Raw genomic sequence first — 17,784 nt, forward strand, 5'->3', positions numbered from 1 at the left:
CGCTTGGACTCTAATCCCACAGCCGAAGGGCGTGCAGGGAAAGTCCTGCTGGGCATCCTCAGCACACAGTGAGCTTTGCAACTCTGAAACACATATAGCTGTCACCTCTCACTGTCCTACCTGAAAGTCCAATTGAATCATACATCTCCAGTGCTTGCTCCTTGTGAGCAGTAGCAGAATATAGCACTTACGTTTGCACTCTGCTGAAACAGCAGAAGACACAGTCCAGAAAGTTCCCACTGATCATCTTCAAAGCACAGCGAGCTTTGCAACTGTGCAACACACATTGCTGTCACTCCTCCCTTTCCTGCATGAATGACCAGCTGAAACCACCATCTCTGTGCCCGCTCTCTGCTTAGCAGCAACACGGAGAGTATAGCAGGAATGTTTACACTGGGCTAAAACAGCAGAAGAGCCTTGCAAAAAAGCTCCTGCTGATCATGTTTAGCACACAGTGAGCTTTGAAGCTGTGACACAAACATTGCTGTCACTCCTCACTTTATCTCCTAAAAGTGCATTTGAGTCCAACGTTTTTGGTGCCCTCTCTCGTTTCAAGAGCAGATGTGACAGGGGAGGACGAGCGCTTGGACTCTAATCCCACAGCCGAAGGGCGTGCAGGGAAAGTCCTGCTGGGCATCCTCAGCACACAGTGAGCTTTGCAACTCTGAAACACATATAGCTGTCACCTCTCACTGTCCTACCTGAAAGTCCAATTGAATCATACATCTCCAGTGCTTGCTCCTTGTGAGCAGTAGCAGAATATAGCACTTACGTTTGCACTCTGCTGAAACAGCAGAAGACACAGTCCAGAAAGTTCCCACTGATCATCTTCAAAGCACAGCGAGCTTTGCAACTGTGCAACACACATTGCTGTCACTCCTCCCTTTCCTGCATGAATGACCAGCTGAAACCACCATCTCTGTGCCCGCTCTCTGCTTAGCAGCAACACGGAGAGTATAGCAGGAATGTTTACACTGGGCTAAAACAGCAGAAGAGCCTTGCAAAAAAGCTCCTGCTGATCATGTTTAGCACACAGTGAGCTTTGAAGCTGTGACACAAACATTGCTGTCACTCCTCACTTTATCTCCTAAAAGTGCATTTGAGTCCAACGTTTTTGGTGCCCTCTCTCGTTTCAAGAGCAGATGTGACAGGGGAGGACGAGCGCTTGGACTCTAATCCCACAGCCGAAGGGCTAGCAGGGAGACTCCTGCTGGGCATCTTCAGCACACAGTGAGCTTTGCAACTCTGAAACACATATAGCTGTCACCTCTCACTTTCCTACCTGAAAGTCCAATTGAATCCTTCTTCTCCTGTGCTTGCTCTTTGTGAGCAGTAGCAGAATATAGCACTTAGGTTCAGATTCTGCCGAAACAGCAAAAGAGACAGTCCAGAAAGTTAACACTGATCATCTTCAGCGCACAGCGAGCTTTGCAGCTCTGCAGCACACATTGCTGTCACTCCTCCCTTTCCTGCATGAATGACCAATTGATTCCACCGTCTCTGAGCCCGCACTCTATTGAGCAGCAACAGGGAGAGTATAGCAGGAATGTTTAGACTAGGCTAAAACAGCAGAAGAGCCTTGCAAAAAAGCTCCAGCTTTTCATGTTTAGCGCACAGTGAGTTTTGAGGCTGTGACACAAACATTGCTGTCACCTCTCACTTTCCTACCTGAAAGTCCAATTGCATCCTACTTCTCCTGTGCTTTGCTCCTTGTGAGCAGTAGCAGAATATAGCCCATACGTTTGCACTCTGCTGAAACAGCAGAAGACACAGTCCAGAAAGTTCCCACTGATCATCTTCAGCGCACAGCGAGCTTTGCAGCTCTGCAGCACACATTGCTGTCACTCCTCCCCTTTTCTGCCTGAAAGACCAACTGATTCCACCGTCTCTGAGCCCGCACTCTATTGAGCAGCAACAGGGAGAGTAGAGCAGGAATGTTTAGACTAGGCTAAAACAGCAAGAGACCCTTGCAAAAAAGCTCCAGCTATTCATGTTTAGCGCACAGTGAGCTTTACACTGCGACACAAACATTGCTGCCACTCACTTTATCTCCTAAAAGTGCTTTTGAATCTATCGTTTCTGGAGCGCTCTCTCGTTTCGAGAGGAGTTGTGACAGGGGAGGACGAGCGCTTGGACTCTAATGGCACAGCCGAAGGGCGTGCAGGGAAACTCCTGCTGGGCATCTTCAGCACACAGTGAGCTTTGCAACTCTGAAACACATATAGCTGTCACCTCTCACTTTCCTACCTGAAAGTCCAATTGAATCATATATCTCCAGTTCTTGCTCCTTGTGAGCAGTAGCAGAATATAGCACTTACGTTTGGACTCTGCTGAAACAGCAGAAGAGACAGTCCAGAAAGTTACCACTGATCATCTTCAGCGCACAGCGAGCATTGCAACTCTGCAACTCACATTGCTGTCACTCCTCCCTTTCCTGCATGAATGACCAGCTGAAACCACCATCTCTGTGCCCGCTCTCTGCTTAGCAGCAACACGGAGAGTATAGCAGGAATGTTTACACTGGGCTAAAACAGCAGAAGAGCCTTGCAAAAAAGCTCCTACTGATCATGTTTAGCACACAGTGAGCTTTGAGGCTGTGACACAAACATTGCTGTCACTCCTCACTTTATATCCTAAAAGAGCATTTGAGTCCAACGTTTTTGGTGCCCTCTCTCGTTTCAAGAGCAGATGTGACAGGGGAGGACGAGCGCTTGGACTCTAATCCCACAGCCAAAGGGCCAGCAGGAAAACTCCTGCTGGGCATCTTCAGCACACAGTGAGCTTTGCAACTCGGAAACACACATTGCTGTCACCTCTCACTTTCCTACCTGAAAGTCCAATTGAATCCTACTTCTCCTGTGCTTTGCTCCTTGTGAGCAGTAGCAGAATATAGCCCATACGTTTGCACTCTGCTGAAACAGCAGAAGAGACAGTCCTGAAAGTTCCCACTGATCATCTTCAGCGCACAGCGAGCTTTGCAACTCTGCAGCACACATTGCTGTGTCTCCTCCCTTTCCTGCCTGAAAGACCAACTGATTCCACCATCTCTGAGCCCGCACTCTATTGAGCAGCAACAGGGAGTGTATAGCAGGAATGTTTAGACTTCGCTAAAACAGCAGAAGAGCCTTGCAAAAAAGCTCCTGCTTTTCATGTTCAGCGCACAGTGAGCATTAAAATGCGACACAAACATTGCTGTCATTCACTTTATCTCCTAAAAGTGCATTTGAAACCATCGTTTCTGGTGCGCTCTCTCGTTTCGAGAGGAGTTGTGACAGGGGGGGACGAGCGCTTGGACTCTAATCCCACAGCCGAAGGGCTAGCAGGGAGACTCCTGCTGGGCATCTTCAGCACACAGTGAGCTTTGCAACTCTGAAACACATATAGCTGTCACCTCTCACTTTCCTACCTGAAAGTCCAATTGATTCCTTCTTCTCCTGTGCTTGCTCTTTGTGAGCAGTAGCAGAATATAGCACTTATGTTCAGATTCTGCCGAAACAGCAGAAGAGACAGTCCAGAAAGTTACCACTGATCATCTTCAGCGCACAGCGAGCTTTGCAGCTCTGCAGCACACATTGCTGTCACACCTCCCTTTCCTGCCTGAAAGACCAATTGATTCCACCATCTCTGTGCCCGCTCTCTGCTTAGCAGCAACACGGAGAGTATAGCAGGAATGTTTACACTGGGCTAAAACAGCAGAAGAGCCTTGCAAAAAAGCTCCTGCTGATCATGTTTAGCACACAGTGAGCTTTGAGGCTGTGACACAAACATTGCTGTCACTCCTCACTTTATCTCCTAAAAGTGCATTTGAGTCCAACGTTTTTGGTGCTCTCTCTCGTTTCAAGAGCAGATGTGACAGGGGAGGACGAGCGCTTGGACTCTAATCCCACAGCCGAAGGGCGTGCAGGGAAAGTCCTGCTGGGCATCCTCAGCACACAGTGAGCTTTGCAACTCTGAAACACATATAGCTGTCACCTCTCACTGTCCTACCTGAAAGTCCAATTGAATCATACATCTCCAGTGCTTGCTCCTTGTGAGCAGTAGCAGAATATAGCACTTACGTTTGCACTCTGCTGAAACAGCAGAAGACACAGTCCAGAAAGTTCCCACTGATCATCTTCAAAGCACAGCGAGCTTTGCAACTGTGCAACACACATTGCTGTCACTCCTCCCTTTCCTGCATGAATGACCAGCTGAAACCACCATCTCTGTGCCCGCTCTCTGCTTAGCAGCAACACGGAGAGTATAGCAGGAATGTTTACACTGGGCTAAAACAGCAGAAGAGCCTTGCAAAAAAGCTCCTGCTGATCATGTTTAGCACACAGTGAGCTTTGAAGCTGTGACACAAACATTGCTGTCACTCCTCACTTTATCTCCTAAAAGTGCATTTGAGTCCAACGTTTTTGGTGCCCTCTCTCGTTTCAAGAGCAGATGTGACAGGGGAGGACGAGCGCTTGGACTCTAATCCCACAGCCGAAGGGCGTGCAGGGAAAGTCCTGCTGGGCATCCTCAGCACACAGTGAGCTTTGCAACTCTGAAACACATATAGCTGTCACCTCTCACTGTCCTACCTGAAAGTCCAATTGAATCATACATCTCCAGTGCTTGCTCCTTGTGAGCAGTAGCAGAATATAGCACTTACGTTTGCACTCTGCTGAAACAGCAGAAGACACAGTCCAGAAAGTTCCCACTGATCATCTTCAAAGCACAGCGAGCTTTGCAACTGTGCAACACACATTGCTGTCACTCCTCCCTTTCCTGCATGAATGACCAGCTGAAACCACCATCTCTGTGCCCGCTCTCTGCTTAGCAGCAACACGGAGAGTATAGCAGGAATGTTTACACTGGGCTAAAACAGCAGAAGAGCCTTGCAAAAAAGCTCCTGCTGATCATGTTTAGCACACAGTGAGCTTTGAAGCTGTGACACAAACATTGCTGTCACTCCTCACTTTATCTCCTAAAAGTGCATTTGAGTCCAACGTTTTTGGTGCCCTCTCTCGTTTCAAGAGCAGATGTGACAGGGGAGGACGAGCGCTTGGACTCTAATCCCACAGCCGAAGGGCTAGCAGGGAGACTCCTGCTGGGCATCTTCAGCACACAGTGAGCTTTGCAACTCTGAAACACATATAGCTGTCACCTCTCACTTTCCTACCTGAAAGTCCAATTGAATCCTTCTTCTCCTGTGCTTGCTCTTTGTGAGCAGTAGCAGAATATAGCACTTAGGTTCAGATTCTGCCGAAACAGCAAAAGAGACAGTCCAGAAAGTTAACACTGATCATCTTCAGCGCACAGCGAGCTTTGCAGCTCTGCAGCACACATTGCTGTCACTCCTCCCTTTCCTGCATGAATGACCAATTGATTCCACCGTCTCTGAGCCCGCACTCTATTGAGCAGCAACAGGGAGAGTATAGCAGGAATGTTTAGACTAGGCTAAAACAGCAGAAGAGCCTTGCAAAAAAGCTCCAGCTTTTCATGTTTAGCGCACAGTGAGTTTTGAGGCTGTGACACAAACATTGCTGTCACCTCTCACTTTCCTACCTGAAAGTCCAATTGCATCCTACTTCTCCTGTGCTTTGCTCCTTGTGAGCAGTAGCAGAATATAGCCCATACGTTTGCACTCTGCTGAAACAGCAGAAGACACAGTCCAGAAAGTTCCCACTGATCATCTTCAGCGCACAGCGAGCTTTGCAGCTCTGCAGCACACATTGCTGTCACTCCTCCCCTTTTCTGCCTGAAAGACCAACTGATTCCACCGTCTCTGAGCCCGCACTCTATTGAGCAGCAACAGGGAGAGTAGAGCAGGAATGTTTAGACTAGGCTAAAACAGCAAGAGACCCTTGCAAAAAAGCTCCAGCTATTCATGTTTAGCGCACAGTGAGCTTTACACTGCGACACAAACATTGCTGCCACTCACTTTATCTCCTAAAAGTGCTTTTGAATCTATCGTTTCTGGAGCGCTCTCTCGTTTCGAGAGGAGTTGTGACAGGGGAGGACGAGCGCTTGGACTCTAATGGCACAGCCGAAGGGCGTGCAGGGAAACTCCTGCTGGGCATCTTCAGCACACAGTGAGCTTTGCAACTCTGAAACACATATAGCTGTCACCTCTCACTTTCCTACCTGAAAGTCCAATTGAATCATATATCTCCAGTTCTTGCTCCTTGTGAGCAGTAGCAGAATATAGCACTTACGTTTGGACTCTGCTGAAACAGCAGAAGAGACAGTCCAGAAAGTTACCACTGATCATCTTCAGCGCACAGCGAGCATTGCAACTCTGCAACTCACATTGCTGTCACTCCTCCCTTTCCTGCATGAATGACCAGCTGAAACCACCATCTCTGTGCCCGCTCTCTGCTTAGCAGCAACACGGAGAGTATAGCAGGAATGTTTACACTGGGCTAAAACAGCAGAAGAGCCTTGCAAAAAAGCTCCTACTGATCATGTTTAGCACACAGTGAGCTTTGAGGCTGTGACACAAACATTGCTGTCACTCCTCACTTTATATCCTAAAAGAGCATTTGAGTCCAACGTTTTTGGTGCCCTCTCTCGTTTCAAGAGCAGATGTGACAGGGGAGGACGAGCGCTTGGACTCTAATCCCACAGCCAAAGGGCCAGCAGGAAAACTCCTGCTGGGCATCTTCAGCACACAGTGAGCTTTGCAACTCGGAAACACACATTGCTGTCACCTCTCACTTTCCTACCTGAAAGTCCAATTGAATCCTACTTCTCCTGTGCTTTGCTCCTTGTGAGCAGTAGCAGAATATAGCCCATACGTTTGCACTCTGCTGAAACAGCAGAAGAGACAGTCCTGAAAGTTCCCACTGATCATCTTCAGCGCACAGCGAGCTTTGCAACTCTGCAGCACACATTGCTGTGTCTCCTCCCTTTCCTGCCTGAAAGACCAACTGATTCCACCATCTCTGAGCCCGCACTCTATTGAGCAGCAACAGGGAGTGTATAGCAGGAATGTTTAGACTTCGCTAAAACAGCAGAAGAGCCTTGCAAAAAAGCTCCTGCTTTTCATGTTCAGCGCACAGTGAGCATTAAAATGCGACACAAACATTGCTGTCATTCACTTTATCTCCTAAAAGTGCATTTGAAACCATCGTTTCTGGTGCGCTCTCTCGTTTCGAGAGGAGTTGTGACAGGGGGGGACGAGCGCTTGGACTCTAATCCCACAGCCGAAGGGCTAGCAGGGAGACTCCTGCTGGGCATCTTCAGCACACAGTGAGCTTTGCAACTCTGAAACACATATAGCTGTCACCTCTCACTTTCCTACCTGAAAGTCCAATTGATTCCTTCTTCTCCTGTGCTTGCTCTTTGTGAGCAGTAGCAGAATATAGCACTTATGTTCAGATTCTGCCGAAACAGCAGAAGAGACAGTCCAGAAAGTTACCACTGATCATCTTCAGCGCACAGCGAGCTTTGCAGCTCTGCAGCACACATTGCTGTCACACCTCCCTTTCCTGCCTGAAAGACCAATTGATTCCACCATCTCTGTGCCCGCTCTCTGCTTAGCAGCAACACGGAGAGTATAGCAGGAATGTTTACACTGGGCTAAAACAGCAGAAGAGCCTTGCAAAAAAGCTCCTGCTGATCATGTTTAGCACACAGTGAGCTTTGAGGCTGTGACACAAACATTGCTGTCACTCCTCACTTTATCTCCTAAAAGTGCATTTGAGTCCAACGTTTTTGGTGCTCTCTCTCGTTTCAAGAGCAGATGTGACAGGGGAGGACGAGCGCTTGGACTCTAATCCCACAGCCGAAGGGCGTGCAGGGAAAGTCCTGCTGGGCATCCTCAGCACACAGTGAGCTTTGCAACTCTGAAACACATATAGCTGTCACCTCTCACTGTCCTACCTGAAAGTCCAATTGAATCATACATCTCCAGTGCTTGCTCCTTGTGAGCAGTAGCAGAATATAGCACTTACGTTTGCACTCTGCTGAAACAGCAGAAGACACAGTCCAGAAAGTTCCCACTGATCATCTTCAAAGCACAGCGAGCTTTGCAACTGTGCAACACACATTGCTGTCACTCCTCCCTTTCCTGCATGAATGACCAGCTGAAACCACCATCTCTGTGCCCGCTCTCTGCTTAGCAGCAACACGGAGAGTATAGCAGGAATGTTTACACTGGGCTAAAACAGCAGAAGAGCCTTGCAAAAAAGCTCCTGCTGATCATGTTTAGCACACAGTGAGCTTTGAAGCTGTGACACAAACATTGCTGTCACTCCTCACTTTATCTCCTAAAAGTGCATTTGAGTCCAACGTTTTTGGTGCCCTCTCTCGTTTCAAGAGCAGATGTGACAGGGGAGGACGAGCGCTTGGACTCTAATCCCACAGCCGAAGGGCGTGCAGGGAAAGTCCTGCTGGGCATCCTCAGCACACAGTGAGCTTTGCAACTCTGAAACACATATAGCTGTCACCTCTCAATGTCCTACCTGAAAGTCCAATTGAATCATACATCTCCAGTGCTTGCTCCTTGTGAGCAGTAGCAGAATATAGCACTTACGTTTGCACTCTGCTGAAACAGCAGAAGACACAGTCCAGAAAGTTCCCACTGATCATCTTCAAAGCACAGCGAGCTTTGCAACTGTGCAACACACATTGCTGTCACTCCTCCCTTTCCTGCATGAATGACCAGCTGAAACCACCATCTCTGTGCCCGCTCTCTGCTTAGCAGCAACACGGAGAGTATAGCAGGAATGTTTACACTGGGCTAAAACAGCAGAAGAGCCTTGCAAAAAAGCTCCTGCTGATCATGTTTAGCACACAGTGAGCTTTGAAGCTGTGACACAAACATTGCTGTCACTCCTCACTTTATCTCTTAAAAGTGCATTTGAAACCATCGTTTCTGGTGCGCTCTCTCGTTTCGAGAGGAGTTGTGACAGGGGAGGACGAGCGCTTGGACTCTAATCCCACAGCCGAAGGGCTAGCAGGGAGACTCCTGCTGGGCATCTTCAGCACACAGTGAGCTTTGCAACTCTGAAACACATATAGCTGTCACCTCTCACTTTCCTACCTGAAAGTCCAATTGAATCCTTCTTCTCCTGTGCTTGCTCTTTGTGAGCAGTAGCAGAATATAGCACTTAGGTTCAGATTCTGCCGAAACAGCAAAAGAGACAGTCCAGAAAGTTAACACTGATCATCTTCAGCGCACAGCGAGCTTTGCAGCTCTGCAGCACACATTGCTGTCACTCCTCCCTTTCCTGCATGAATGACCAATTGATTCCACCGTCTCTGAGCCCGCACTCTATTGAGCAGCAACAGGGAGAGTATAGCAGGAATGTTTAGACTAGGCTAAAACAGCAGAAGAGCCTTGCAAAAAAGCTCCAGCTTTTCATGTTTAGCGCACAGTGAGTTTTGAGGCTGTGACACAAACATTGCTGTCACCTCTCACTTTCCTACCTGAAAGTCCAATTGCATCCTACTTCTCCTGTGCTTTGCTCCTTGTGAGCTGTAGCAGAATATAGCCCATACGTTTGCACTCTGCTGAAACAGCAGAAGACACAGTCCAGAAAGTTCCCACTGATCATCTTCAGCGCACAGGGAGCTTTGCAGCTCTGCAGCACACATTGCTGTCACTCCTCCCTTTTCTGCCTGAAAGACCAACTGATTCCACCGTCTCTGAGCCCGCACTCTATTGAGCAGCAACAGGGAGAGTATAGCAGGAATGTTTAGACTAGGCTAAAACAGCAAGAGACCCTTGCAAAAAAGCTCCAGCTATTCATGTTTAGCGCACAGTGAGCTTTACACTGCGACACAAACATTGCTGCCACTCACTTTATCTCCTAAAAGTGCTTTTGAATCTATCGTTTCTGGAGCGCTCTCTCGTTTAGAGAGGAGTTGTGACAGGGGAGGACGAGCGCTTGGACTCTAATGGCACAGCCGAAGGGAGTGCAGGGAAACTCCTGCTGGGCATCTTCAGCACACAGTGAGCTTTGCAACTCTGAAACACATATAGCTGTCACCTCTCACTTTCCTACCTGAAAGTCCAATTGAATCATACATCTCCAGTGCTTGCTCCTTGTGAGCAGTAGCAGAATATAGCACTTACGTTTGGACTCTGCTGAAACAGCAGAAGAGACAGTCCAGAAAGTTACCACTGATCATCTTCAGCGCACAGCGAGCATTGCAACTCTGCAACTCACATTGCTGTCACTCCTCCCTTTCCTGCATGAATGACCAGCTGAAACCACCATCTCTGTGCCCGCTCTCTGCTTAGCAGCAACACGGAGAGTATAGCAGGAATGTTTACATTGGGCTAAAACAGCAGAAGAGCCTTGCAAAAAAGCTCCTACTGATCATGTTTAGCACACAGTGAGCTTTGAGGCTGTGACACAAACATTGCTGTCACTCCTCACTTTATATCCTAAAAGAGCATTTGAGTCCAACGTTTTTGGTGCCCTCTCTCGTTTCAAGAGCAGATGTGACAGGGGAGGACGAGCGCTTGGACTCTAATCCCACAGCCGAAGGGCCAGCAGGAAAACTCCTGCTGGGCATCTTCAGCACACAGTGAGCTTTGCAACTCGGAAACACACATTGCTGTCACCTCTCACTTTCCTACCTGAAAGTCCAATTGAATCCTACTTCTCCTGTGCTTTGCTCCTTGTGAGCAGTAGCAGAATATAGCCCATACGTTTGCACTCTGCTGAAACAGCAGAAGAGACAGTCCTGAAAGTTCCCACTGATCATCTTCAGCGCACAGCGAGCTTTGCAACTCTGCAGCACACATTGCTGTGTCTCCTCCCTTTCCTGCCTGAAAGACCAACTGATTCCACCATCTCTGAGCCCGCACTCTATTGAGCAGCAACAGGGAGTGTATAGCAGGAATGTTTAGACTTTGCTAAAACAGCAGAAGAGCCTTGCAAAAAAGCTCCTGCTTTTCATGTTCAGCGCACAGTGAGCATTAAAATGCGACACAAACATTGCTGTCATTCACTTTATCTCCTAAAAGTGCATTTGAAACCATCGTTTCTGGTGCGCTCTCTCGTTTCGAGAGGAGTTGTGACAGGGGGGGACGAGCGCTTGGACTCTAATCCCACAGCCGAAGGGCTAGCAGGGAGACTCCTGCTGGGCATCTTCAGCACACAGTGAGCTTTGCAACTCTGAAACACATATAGCTGTCACCTCTCACTTTCCTACCTGAAAGTCCAATTGATTCCTTCTTCTCCTGTGCTTGCTCTTTGTGAGCAGTAGCAGAATATAGCACTTACGTTCAGATTCTGCCGAAACAGCAGAAGAGACAGTCCAGAAAGTTACCACTGATCATCTTCAGCGCACAGCGAGCTTTGCAGCTCTGCAGCACACATTGCTGTCACACCTCCCTTTCCTGCCTGAAAGACCAATTGATTCCACCATCTCTGTGCCCGCTCTCTGCTTAGCAGCAACACGGAGAGTATAGCAGGAATGTTTACACTGGGCTAAAACAGCAGAAGAGCCTTGCAAAAAAGCTCCTGCTGATCATGTTTAGCGCACAGTGAGTTTTGAGGCTGTGACACAAACATTGCTGTCACCTCTCACTTTCCTACCTGAAAGTCCAATTGCATCCTACTTCTCCTGTGCTTTGCTCCTTGTGAGCAGTAGCAGAATATAGCCCATACGTTTGCACTCTGCTGAAACAGCAGAAGACACAGTCCAGAAAGTTCCCACTGATCATCTTCAGCGCACAGCGAGCTTTGCAGCTCTGCAGCACACATTGCTGTCACTCCTCCCTTTTCTGCCTGAAAGACCAACTGATTCCACCGTCTCTGAGCCCGCACTCTATTGAGCAGCAACAGGGAGAGTAGAGCAGGAATGTTTAGACTAGGCTAAAACAGCAAGAGACCCTTGCAAAAAAGCTCCAGCTATTCATGTTTAGCGCACAGTGAGCTTTACACTGCGACACAAACATTGCTGCCACTCACTTTATCTCCTAAAAGTGCTTTTGAATCTATCGTTTCTGGAGCGCTCTCTCGTTTCGAGAGGAGTTGTGACAGGGGAGGACGAGCGCTTGGACTCTAATCGCACAGCCGAAGGGCGTGCAGGGAAAGTCCTGCTGGGCATCTTCAGCACACAGTGAGCTTTGCAACTCTGAAACACATATAGCTGTCACCTCTCACTTTCCTAGTTGAAAGTCCAATTGAATCATACATCTCCAGTGCTTGCTCCTTGTGAGCAGTAGCAGAATATAGCACTTACGTTTGGACTCTGCTGAAACAGCAGAAGAGACAGTCCAGAAAGTTACCACTGATCATCTTCAGCGCACAGCGAGCATTGCAACTCTGCAACTCACATTGCTGTCACTCCTCCCTTTCCTGCATGAATGACCAGCTGAAACCACCATCTCTGTGCCCGCTCTCTGCTTAGCAGCAACACGGAGAGTATAGCAGGAATGTTTACACTGGGCTAAAACAGCAGAAGAGCCTTGCAAAAAAGCTCCTACTGATCATGTTTAGCACACAGTGAGCTTTGAGGCTGTGACACAAACATTGCTGTCACTCCTCACTTTATCTCCTAAAAGTGCATTTGAGTCCAACGTTTTTGGTGCCCTCTCTCGTTTCAAGAGCAGATGTGACAGGGGAGGACGAGCGCTTGGACTCTAATCCCACAGCCGAAGGGCTAGCAGGGAGACTCCTGCTGGGCATCTTCAGCACACAGTGAGCTTTGCAACTCTGAAACACATATAGCTGTCACCTCTCACTTTCCTACCTGAAAGTCCAATTGAATCCTTCTTCTCCTGTGCTTGCTCTTTGTGAGCAGTAGCAGAATATAGCACTTAGGTTCAGATTCTGCCGAAACAGCAAAAGAGACAGTCCAGAAAGTTAACACTGATCATCTTCAGCGCACAGCGAGCTTTGCAGCTCTGCAGCACACATTGCTGTCACTCCTCCCTTTCCTGCATGAATGACCAATTGATTCCACCGTCTCTGAGCCCGCACTCTATTGAGCAGCAACAGGGAGAGTATAGCAGGAATGTTTAGACTAGGCTAAAACAGCAGAAGAGCCTTGCAAAAAAGCTCCAGCTTTTCATGTTTAGCGCACAGTGAGTTTTGAGGCTGTGACACAAACATTGCTGTCACCTCTCACTTTCCTACCTGAAAGTCCAATTGCATCCTACTTCTCCTGTGCTTTGCTCCTTGTGAGCTGTAGCAGAATATAGCCCATACGTTTGCACTCTGCTGAAACAGCAGAAGACACAGTCCAGAAAGTTCCCACTGATCATCTTCAGCGCACAGGGAGCTTTGCAGCTCTGCAGCACACATTGCTGTCACTCCTCCCTTTTCTGCCTGAAAGACCAACTGATTCCACCGTCTCTGAGCCCGCACTCTATTGAGCAGCAACAGGGAGAGTATAGCAGGAATGTTTAGACTAGGCTAAAACAGCAAGAGACCCTTGCAAAAAAGCTCCAGCTATTCATGTTTAGCGCACAGTGAGCTTTACACTGCGACACAAACATTGCTGCCACTCACTTTATCTCCTAAAAGTGCTTTTGAATCTATCGTTTCTGGAGCGCTCTCTCGTTTAGAGAGGAGTTGTGACAGGGGAGGACGAGCGCTTGGACTCTAATGGCACAGCCGAAGGGAGTGCAGGGAAACTCCTGCTGGGCATCTTCAGCACACAGTGAGCTTTGCAACTCTGAAACACATATAGCTGTCACCTCTCACTTTCCTACCTGAAAGTCCAATTGAATCATACATCTCCAGTGCTTGCTCCTTGTGAGCAGTAGCAGAATATAGCACTTACGTTTGGACTCTGCTGAAACAGCAGAAGAGACAGTCCAGAAAGTTACCACTGATCATCTTCAGCGCACAGCGAGCATTGCAACTCTGCAACTCACATTGCTGTCACTCCTCCCTTTCCTGCATGAATGACCAGCTGAAACCACCATCTCTGTGCCCGCTCTCTGCTTAGCAGCAACACGGAGAGTATAGCAGGAATGTTTACATTGGGCTAAAACAGCAGAAGAGCCTTGCAAAAAAGCTCCTACTGATCATGTTTAGCACACAGTGAGCTTTGAGGCTGTGACACAAACATTGCTGTCACTCCTCACTTTATATCCTAAAAGAGCATTTGAGTCCAACGTTTTTGGTGCCCTCTCTCGTTTCAAGAGCAGATGTGACAGGGGAGGACGAGCGCTTGGACTCTAATCCCACAGCCGAAGGGCCAGCAGGAAAACTCCTGCTGGGCATCTTCAGCACACAGTGAGCTTTGCAACTCGGAAACACACATTGCTGTCACCTCTCACTTTCCTACCTGAAAGTCCAATTGAATCCTACTTCTCCTGTGCTTTGCTCCTTGTGAGCAGTAGCAGAATATAGCCCATACGTTTGCACTCTGCTGAAACAGCAGAAGAGACAGTCCTGAAAGTTCCCACTGATCATCTTCAGCGCACAGCGAGCTTTGCAACTCTGCAGCACACATTGCTGTGTCTCCTCCCTTTCCTGCCTGAAAGACCAACTGATTCCACCATCTCTGAGCCCGCACTCTATTGAGCAGCAACAGGGAGTGTATAGCAGGAATGTTTAGACTTTGCTAAAACAGCAGAAGAGCCTTGCAAAAAAGCTCCTGCTTTTCATGTTCAGCGCACAGTGAGCATTAAAATGCGACACAAACATTGCTGTCATTCACTTTATCTCCTAAAAGTGCATTTGAAACCATCGTTTCTGGTGCGCTCTCTCGTTTCGAGAGGAGTTGTGACAGGGGGGGACGAGCGCTTGGACTCTAATCCCACAGCCGAAGGGCTAGCAGGGAGACTCCTGCTGGGCATCTTCAGCACACAGTGAGCTTTGCAACTCTGAAACACATATAGCTGTCACCTCTCACTTTCCTACCTGAAAGTCCAATTGATTCCTTCTTCTCCTGTGCTTGCTCTTTGTGAGCAGTAGCAGAATATAGCACTTACGTTCAGATTCTGCCGAAACAGCAGAAGAGACAGTCCAGAAAGTTACCACTGATCATCTTCAGCGCACAGCGAGCTTTGCAGCTCTGCAGCACACATTGCTGTCACACCTCCCTTTCCTGCCTGAAAGACCAATTGATTCCACCATCTCTGTGCCCGCTCTCTGCTTAGCAGCAACACGGAGAGTATAGCAGGAATGTTTACACTGGGCTAAAACAGCAGAAGAGCCTTGCAAAAAAGCTCCTGCTGATCATGTTTAGCGCACAGTGAGTTTTGAGGCTGTGACACAAACATTGCTGTCACCTCTCACTTTCCTACCTGAAAGTCCAATTGCATCCTACTTCTCCTGTGCTTTGCTCCTTGTGAGCAGTAGCAGAATATAGCCCATACGTTTGCACTCTGCTGAAACTGCAGAAGACACAGTCCAGAAAGTTCCCACTGATCATCTTCAGCGCACAGCGAGCTTTGCAGCTCTGCAGCACACATTGCTGTCACTCCTCCCTTTTCTGCCTGAAAGACCAACTGATTCCACCGTCTCTGAGCCCGCACTCTATTGAGCAGCAACAGGGAGAGTAGAGCAGGAATGTTTAGACTAGGCTAAAACAGCAAGAGACCCTTGCAAAAAAGCTCCAGCTATTCATGTTTAGCGCACAGTGAGCTTTACACTGCGACACAAACATTGCTGCCACTCACTTTATCTCCTAAAAGTGCTTTTGAATCTATCGTTTCTGGAGCGCTCTCTCGTTTCGAGAGGAGTTGTGACAGGGGAGGACGAGCGCTTGGACTCTAATCGCACAGCCGAAGGGCGTGCAGGGAAAGTCCTGCTGGGCATCTTCAGCACACAGTGAGCTTTGCAACTCTGAAACACATATAGCTGTCACCTCTCACTTTCCTAGTTGAAAGTCCAATTGAATCATACATCTCCAGTGCTTGCTCCTTGTGAGCAGTAGCAGAATATAGCACTTACGTTTGGACTCTGCTGAAACAGCAGAAGAGACAGTCCAGAAAGTTACCACTGATCATCTTCAGCGCACAGCGAGCATTGCAACTCTGCAACTCACATTGCTGTCACTCCTCCCTTTCCTGCATGAATGACCAGCTGAAACCACCATCTCTGTGCCCGCTCTCTGCTTAGCAGCAACACGGAGAGTATAGCAGGAATGTTTACACTGGGCTAAAACAGCAGAAGAGCCTTGCAAAAAAGCTCCTACTGATCATGTTTAGCACACAGTGAGCTTTGAGGCTGTGACACAAACATTGCTGTCACTCCTCACTTTATATCCTAAAAGAGCATTTGAGTCCAACGTTTTTGGTGCCCTCTCTCGTTTCAAGAGCAGATGTGACAGGGGAGGACGAGCGCTTGGACTCTAATCCCACAGCCGAAGGGCCAGCAGGAAAACTCCTGCTGGGCATCTTCAGCACACAGTGAGCTTTGCAACTCGGAAACACACATTGCTGTCACCTCTCACTTTCCTACCTGAAAGTCCAATTGAATCCTACTTCTCCTGTGCTTTGCTCCTTGTGAGCAGTAGCAGAATATAGCCCATACGTTTGCACTCTGCTGAAACAGCAGAAGAGACAGTCCTGAAAGTTCCCACTGATCATCTTCAGCGCACAGCGAGCTTTGCAACTCTGCAGCACACATTGCTGTGTCTCCTCCCTTTCCTGCCTGAAAGACCAACTGATTCCACCATCTCTGAGCCCGCACTCTATTGAGCAGCAACAGGGAGTGTATAGCAGGAATGTTTAGACTTTGCTAAAACAGCAGAAGAGCCTTGCAAAAAAGCTCCTGCTTTTCATGTTCAGCGCACAGTGAGCATTAAAATGCGACACAAACATTGCGGTCATTCACTTTATCTCCTAAAAGTGCATTTGAAACCATCGTTTCTGGTGCGCTCTCTCGTTTCGAGAGGAGTTGTGACAGGGGGGGACGAGCGCTTGGACTCTAATCCCACAGCCGAAGGGCTAGCAGGGAGACTCCTGCTGGGCATCTTCAGCACACAGTGAGCTTTGCAACTCTGAAACACATATAGCTGTCACCTCTCACTTTCCTACCTGAAAGTCCAATTGATTCCTTCTTCTCCTGTGCTTGCTCTTTGTGAGCAGTAGCAGAATATAGCACTTACGTTCAGATTCTGCCGAAACAGCAGAAGAGACAGTCCAGAAAGTTACCACTGATCATCTTCAGCGCACAGCGAGCTTTGCAGCTCTGCAGCACACATTGCTGTCACACCTCCCTTTCCTGCCTGAAAGACCAATTGATTCCACCATCTCTGTGCCCGCTCTCTGCTTAGCAGCAACACGGAGAGTATAGCAGGAATGTTTACACTGGGCTAAAACAGCAGAAGAGCCTTGCAAAAAAGCTCCTGCTGATCATGTTTAGCGCACAGTGAGTTTTGAGGCTGTGACACAAACATTGCTGTCACCTCTCACTTTCCTACCTGAAAGTCCAATTGCATCCTACTTCTCCTGTGCTTTGCTCCTTGTGAGCAGTAGCAGAATATAGCCCATACGTTTGCACTCTGCTGAAACTGCAGAAGACACAGTCCAGAAAGTTCCCACTGATCATCTTCAGCGCACAGCGAGCTTTGCAGCTCTGCAGCACACATTGCTGTCACTCCTCCCTTTTCTGCCTGAAAGACCAACTGATTCCACCGTCTCTGAGCCCGCACTCTATTGAGCAGCAACAGGGAGAGTAGAGCAGGAATGTTTAGACTAGGCTAAAACAGCAAGAGACCCTTGCAAAAAAGCTCCAGCTATTCATGTTTAGCGCACAGTGAGCTTTACACTGCGACACAAACATTGCTGCCACTCACTTTATCTCCTAAAAGTGCTTTTGAATCTATCGTTTCTGGAGCGCTCTCTCGTTTCGAGAGGAGTTGTGACAGGGGAGGACGAGCGCTTGGACT

The sequence above is a fragment of the Lathamus discolor genome, chromosome W (genome assembly GCF_037157495.1).
Source record: "Lathamus discolor isolate bLatDis1 chromosome W, bLatDis1.hap1, whole genome shotgun sequence".
Classification (NCBI taxonomy): domain Eukaryota; kingdom Metazoa; phylum Chordata; class Aves; order Psittaciformes; family Psittacidae; genus Lathamus; species Lathamus discolor.